General features: G+C 46.7%; 1 protein-coding gene across 1 annotated transcript in view; it reads right to left on the bottom strand.

The window, feature by feature from the left end:
• LOC135097236 (uncharacterized) overlaps positions 1-662 on the bottom strand; it is a 34,973-nt gene extending 34,311 nt beyond the window's left edge. Inside the window, exon 1 of the mRNA XM_063999021.1 lies at positions 1-662. This exon is cut by the window's left edge and continues 1,467 nt beyond it. The gene's annotated coding sequence lies outside the window, so the exon portion shown is untranslated.
• Between the last annotated feature and the right edge of the window lie 6,320 nt (positions 663-6,982).

The following is a 6,982-nucleotide window of genomic DNA, read 5'->3' on the forward strand; positions in this document are numbered from 1 at the left end:
GGCCTGAGCACCGGGATGTGGGGACAAGACAAAGAGGTGGATGGGAGTAAGAGACACTATGGCACACGGCATGGCACGTGTGTTGTGTCCAAACCATTTGACAAGACAACACGAGGCAAGACTTGACTGTGTGTGTGTGTGTGTGTGTGTGTGTGTGTGTGTGTGTGTGTGCAAGTAAGTAAGTAATTAAGTAAGTAATCAAGTAAGCAAACCTGTATAAAGTATTTCAAGGTGTACATACAATACACAGTCACGTGAGCCGAGGCTCTCTGACGGTGTATTGTACAGTAGAGCAGAGGGCAGGAGTGCAAACAAATTATAATGTACAACAACATAATGAATTGTATTGTACAGCGGCAGTACCGCGCCGCTACAGAGAAGATAAACACTAATACAAGTGTCTCACACTAACTTAATAATAATAAAATAATGATGATAATAACAATAACAACAAGAGTAGTGATAACAATAATACTAATAACTACACCAACAACAACAGCAACAACAACAACAACAACAACAACAGCAACAATAATAATAATAATAATAATACCAATAAGAATATTATTAGTAACAAATAATAGTAACTAGCATTAATAAACATAATTAATAACTAATACTGGTAACTAGGGCAACAACAACAATAAATACCAACAACAACAACAACAACAACATCATCAACATAATAATAATAATAATAATAATAATAATAATAATAATAATAATAATAATAATAAAAGTAATAATGATAACAGCAACAAATGCGATGACTGCAATAAATAGCATCAAAATCACAGCTTTTGTTGATGAAGTGGTTACTTTTTAACCTGTTGTTTGTTTGAACATTTTATCAGTTGTAAGAAGAACTTTGTCTATCAAGAGGCAAACTGTTCACAACAATTTTGGTCCAACTTGTCACACTGTTTGTGAATAATATTGTTGTCAGTATCGCACAAACAAGGTTAACGTTGTTACTTCTCGTGTGAGAAACATTTTCTGCCAATTTGAATATTGCATTATGTCCAAGATTTTGATGTATTAATAACAATGTGAAGTACTTATGAATGAAGGGAAGCCTGCAAATACTGAAGGCTGAGGAAGCTTTGGATGCAGACTCTTTACGGAAAATGTACAGCGAAGAATTTTATTTTGCCGTCTTGTTGCTTTTGTTAAAAAGACGGCCATGTAGATGCCCATGTAGGAAGGCAGTGCATGAGATGTGGGCAGCGTGAAGTACACTGCGTGTCACCCACTGCTTCACTTGTTACATTACCCACAATTCTTTTTGAAATGCCAGCTGTTTTGAGAGACATTTAAACATATGTGTGTGTTTGTGTGTGTGTGTGTGTGTGTGTGTGTGTGTGTGTGTGTGTGTGTGTGTGTGTGTGTGTTTGTGCGTGCGTGCGTGCGTGCGTGGACCGTATGCATTTTTGGCAATGATTTCTTTGGCGGAAAAGATGCCCACCAGTACACAGTGGAGTGGTCTCCCCTCGTTTCACAGGACGTGGACTCCAGCTTGAAAAGACTCCTCGATAAAGTTCATGACATGTTCAATATTTGCCTCCCTATTAAGTATATAGATGTTTCACACAAAAGGCTCCAAAACCCACACATTTCTCAAACAGTAATCAACTCGACAAGACCCAAAAATCAGTTGAACAGAGAGCTTCCTAAACCGTAAGCTCCGCCCTCTGTTCCGGTGAGGATATAGACAGGCGGACAGATGTGGATGCAGACAGACAGAGACAGATTGTGTCCAGTTTTTGTGGTATATAGTCTTGCCTCGTTAGTGCCTCATTTTCTACTTTCTGAGTGTGTGCAGTAGAAAACACAGTGAAAACAATTACAAGGAAAGAAAAGAGTAAGTGTACTCACCTCAAGAGTGCAGGTGTGTACACTCCGGGAGACGGGAGGAAGGAAGGCGCGAGGCGGGAGGTGCCTGTGGGGAGAGACACACTGTGCTTCATGCTCTTACATTTATACTCCACAAGCACAAGTCTGTATCTGTGTACTCGTACATCTATCTATCTGTATCTATCTGTATAAACAGAGACAGAGAGAGAGAGAGAGAGAGAGAGAGAGAGAGAGAGAGAGAGAGAGAGAGAGTCATCCAAAAATGTACTCAGTTTGACTCACTATAATTTTTTTTTTTTTTTTTCAGAAACAGTTGGCCAAAATAATAATGGCAGAAGTAAGACTAAGCTTTGAAGAAAGAACATGTCATAAAGTGTTACTGGAGGCACGAAAATGTCAAAGAAGTGCAAAGACAATTCAGAAGACACTTTGACAGGGATCCACCAAGGTGACGCGCCATTGCTCGCATCACAGCTAAGTTTGTACCAGATGGAACTGTTCACGACCTTCATAAGCATGCCTGTGTGGTAGTAGTAGTAGTAGTAGTGGTAGTGGTAGAGGTAGTATTCATGATTTCTCACTACTACTACTACTACTACTACTACAACTACTACTACTACAAATACCTCCACCCCATGTTTATTGATGTGTCAATTAGGGGCTCCATTACTTGGAGGTCATTAGCCCCAGCTCCCGCTAATGACTGTGGCATCCAACCATATCTAATACTCTATAATATAAACATTAGTTGTTAACTATAAATTCATTCTACCTCTACTCTATCTACTCTTATGCCACTCTCCACCACTGTAGCCTCACAGTCGAGGCCTCCTAAGTCTGCAGGTATGGGAGTGGAATGCCTTGTCCCCCTGAGACACAGGAGGGCAGATCTGAGGAGGGAGAATGAGAGGCGGCACCTCATCCATGCGACGACATGGCTCCTTGGCTGGTGCTTCTTTTCTGCCATTAGGTCGGCTAGTCTTGAGTAGAAGCACTGAGCCTTGGAGCCCATCCCGCCAGATGTGGTGAAGACCAGAGGTGTGAAGCTGCCCTGGTCAACGTGTTGGATTCTCTCCCCATACGCTCGGATCTTCTCCTGCTCATTCTTGCGGTGGGCGGCCTCCAGGGAGAGTTCGTGGTGACAGGCGGCCATCGGGTCAAAGATCCGTATGTCCATGAATGCTTTCTGTCCCCTTGTCCAGAACCCTCGTGCACTGACGTCGACTCGAGCCTCGTTGGTGGTGTTGGCTGTTCTGTAGCGCAGGTGCTCGCCGTCTAGCGGCAGGAGGGTCGGTTCAGTGGAGACATCGTGGCACACCTCCCTGAGCATGCTGGCGGTCAGATCTCTCACCTCATCGTGCCTGATACATACGAATCCCCCCTTTTTGCACGTCATGGTGTGGTTGACGTCATTGGGGGAGCCACACACACAAGTACTGGAGAGTCCTTCCATCGGCCAGCCGTACCTCAGAGCAATGGCGTCGACAAATTCTTGTTTGTTGAGGCTGAAGCCCTTCGCTCTGATGGGCAGTGACGTTAGCCAGTTAGAGGCTCCCGTTTCCTGTGCAGTGAGGATTTTTCTCACTGTGGTTGCAGGCAGGATGTTTATCAGGTCTTCGAGACAGTTTCGTTGATGTTGTTGCCTATCTCTAGATATAATTCGTCCTTGCTCAGTGACTGCACTTTGGGCTATTTCACCATGTGCGTCCTGAGCAATGATCTTCTCTGTGAGGGACCTGGTGAGCTTGAGGGAGTTGAGGTTCTCCACAGTCGCCAACTTCTCAGGGGAGGTGATTCCCATCCCGCCCAGTCTTGGTGGAAGTTCGAGCAGCGCCCTTTCCCCATCTCCGATGGTGTGGTATCTCAGTAACGCTGGGAGGAAGGTGTTCCTTATGGAGACCTCCAGTGGTGCAAGGAGAGGGCTGATGCCTGGGATGGTGCGCATGGCGAATCTCCATCGGTGCTGCAAGCCGTGGGTGTAGGCAGAGTAGGCTGCATGAGGCTCAGTCCTGGCCATGTCAGACAGGACTTCCACCTCATGTATCCACTCCTTCACCTTTTCTCCTATGTACTCCTTCTTGAACTCCTCTGTTCCGATGACAGCACCCAGATGCCGTTGTCCATCCTTTGTTATTATAACTCCACTGCCACTGAAGCTATCCACTGCACTGTCATAGTGTTCAGGCTTTACAATAAGGACGGACTTAGCGGCATTGGGTGTGTACCCTATGATGGGACCATTGTCGTTCACTAAGCCCCACCATTTTTTCAAGTCTGTTATTTTGCCGGCCCCTGACAGGTCATCCGCGTACGCCACTTGCTTCACACTCGTTTTCTCATATGAGATAACTTGTTGCAGCACTGAAAGTCCGAGGGCGTACATCGCCATGGCCACTGGGTCACCTTGTGTTGTCCCTTCCATGGACTTTAACACCTTAACACTATTACCACAATTACTACATATGTACAAATCCGAGGGGTCACTATATGTGTTTTCTACATATTGTGCCAGAGAGGGACATTTTACTCGAATGTTGTGAAGCATTGTTTTTCTGTTAATAGTGTTGAAAGCGTTTTTGGCGTCCACTAATAACACCGCTTCACAATTGTCTTCACTGAACATTTCCCTCATAGCGTGGATGGCGGCTTCCCCTCCTGCCTGCTGTCCTGCACATACTTGCAGGTTCCCCGCTGCCCTCCTTACGTCTTCCTTCACCACCGTCATGACGCATTTACCCACGATGCGTCTTATCACCTCGCCGATGCCAATTGGTCTGCACCCCGGCTTTTTGTCCAGCGGAATTAATCGGCATGCGGTGAGAGCCTCGACGTGGTGACAATTTGTGGTGGCAAGCTTCCTCGCCAGTGCTGCCAGGGCGCCGCATAGGTCGTTAGCGGCGCTGCCACAGAGTGCGCCGCTCAACAGGCGACGCCACCCTCTAGCGTCTAGTCCTGAGGGACCAGCACTGCCGTGTGTCTGGAGAGACTTCTTCCAGATCATCTCTCCAGTAATCACCTCGTAGATGACATCATTGGGCTTGTGGAAAGGCCCCTGCATCCTGAGGCCCTCCTCGTCACTGGGGGGAGGATGTTTTTCCTTCAGCAGGTGGATGGTTTCCCTGGTGAGGGGCAACACTCCACCTGACTGCTGTTCATTAAGTGCCCGCAGAGCCCTGGACACCTGTCCTTGCCGCATATTGCCAGCGAAATTACGGGCTTTGTCTTCCTGCCCTTGTTGGTTTCTTGATGGCCTTGGCAGCCTCTTCTGGATGGCTCGGGCTTCCTCCAGGAGCTCATCCAGTTGGTTGTTCTGCCATAGACCCACTCTTCTTGCGACGGCTTTCACGTTTTCCGCCACCTTCGCATTTCTATGTGTCTTTTGAAAGAAGAGTTTTGGCAGTGTGAAGAATAATTTCATCGCATACGGTGCGAGGGGTGACTCTTGTAAGTAATTGTTGAGGAGGATGACCATCTCTTGTACAATTTTGTTGGTGGCTGCACACTTTGGTGGATCGAACAGATGACATGTCGACCACCCAACTAATTCTGTGTAAGTGTTGTTCACCCACATGGTTGTTTCTTCTTCTGTTAGTCCTTTCCAGACTAAGTTTCTCCTCCCGTTTGTATGTCTCGCGGCGTACACGTTGCGTTGCGGTAGCGGTGGGGCATGTTGTGACGGTGTTGATGGCAGGGCAGCCTCCCCTCCCATCTCTGTCTCCATCGTTCGCTCTTGTTCCTCATCCTGCTGGGATTCCTGGCTGTCCCCTGGCTCCTCCTCCCTCTCACTGCCCTGGTGGCCACGTCCCAGGGGGTTTTGGCATCCATCTCCCTTTCTACAATTTATACACTTTTTGTTTTGTCTCACACATTGACAATTAACACATCTGTGTTCCTCTTTTGTACACTGACAACATCTTCTTTGTGCAGGTGGGTTAGACATTGTATTAATAACATGACATTATTGTCACACATTGACAATTAACACATCAGTGTTCCTCTTATGTACACTGACAACATCTTCTTTGTGCAGGTGGGTTAGACATTGTATTAATAACATGACATTATTAGAGAGAGAGAGAGAGAGAGAGAGAGAGAGAGAGAGAGAGAGAGAGAGAGAGAGAGAGAGAGAGAGAAGTGAAGGAGGGAGGGGAGGGGAAGAGGTAGGAGGGAGGAGGGAGAGAGAAGGGAAGTAGGGGGAGAGGGAGGGTAAAGGGAGGGGTAGGAGGGAAGGGGAATAGGGGAAGGGAAAGTGACAACAGAGAGAGAGAGAGAGAGAGAAAGAAAGAGAGAAAGAGAGAGAGAGAGAGAGAGAGAGAGAGAGAGAGAGAAGTGAAGGAGGGAAGGAGGAAGGGTAGGGGAAGAGGTAGGAGGGAGGAGGGAGAGAGAAGGGAAGCCGGGGGAGAGGGAGGGGTAGGAGGGAGGGGAAATAGGGGAAGGGAAACTGACAAAGTGACAACAGAGAGAGAGAGAGAGAGAGAGAGAGAGAGAGAGAGAGAGAGAGAGAGAGAGAGAGAGAGAGAGAGAGAGAGAGAAGTGTGAGGGAGGGGGGGCGAGAGAGATAGGGAGAGAGAAGGGAAGGAAGGAGGGAGGGATGGTAGAGGGAGAGGTAGGAGGGAGGAGGAGTAGGGGAGGGGGAGTAGGGGAGGGGGAGGCGACAACAGAGAGAGAGACTTAGATATGTATTACAGGCACTTTACTCAGTATTCCCTACAATGTTTAGCGGCAGTAGTAATGGCAACAGCAGTCTAAGGAGTACCGTTACAACAGTTAAAGAGTGATAGTATATTACTACTGAAAATTTAATGAAGATCTGTAATTTTGGGTACTCGCGTGGTGTGCATGGCTCCAATAAAATTAAACAGAAAGATTTATACCTAGTATTATAACAGAGATATCAGTCTATAATATATAGTAAGATTTATATAGAAATATATGGAGTAGGTGGCACCTGTATCCCCGACGGAGAGTGGATGGGCAGCCGCGCGGGCTGCTCGGAGTTTGCCCTACGCGATTTATCACCTGATAACCCTTCCGACCTAGTTCGACCCTTTCAACGGTCGCTCCGTGACACTCACAACATCCACTGATTTCAGAATATGATAAATCAATATTTTTCACGTGGTTTATA

Source organism: Scylla paramamosain, unplaced genomic scaffold (assembly GCF_035594125.1).
Source record: "Scylla paramamosain isolate STU-SP2022 unplaced genomic scaffold, ASM3559412v1 Contig15, whole genome shotgun sequence".
Classification (NCBI taxonomy): Eukaryota; Metazoa; Arthropoda; class Malacostraca; order Decapoda; family Portunidae; genus Scylla; species Scylla paramamosain.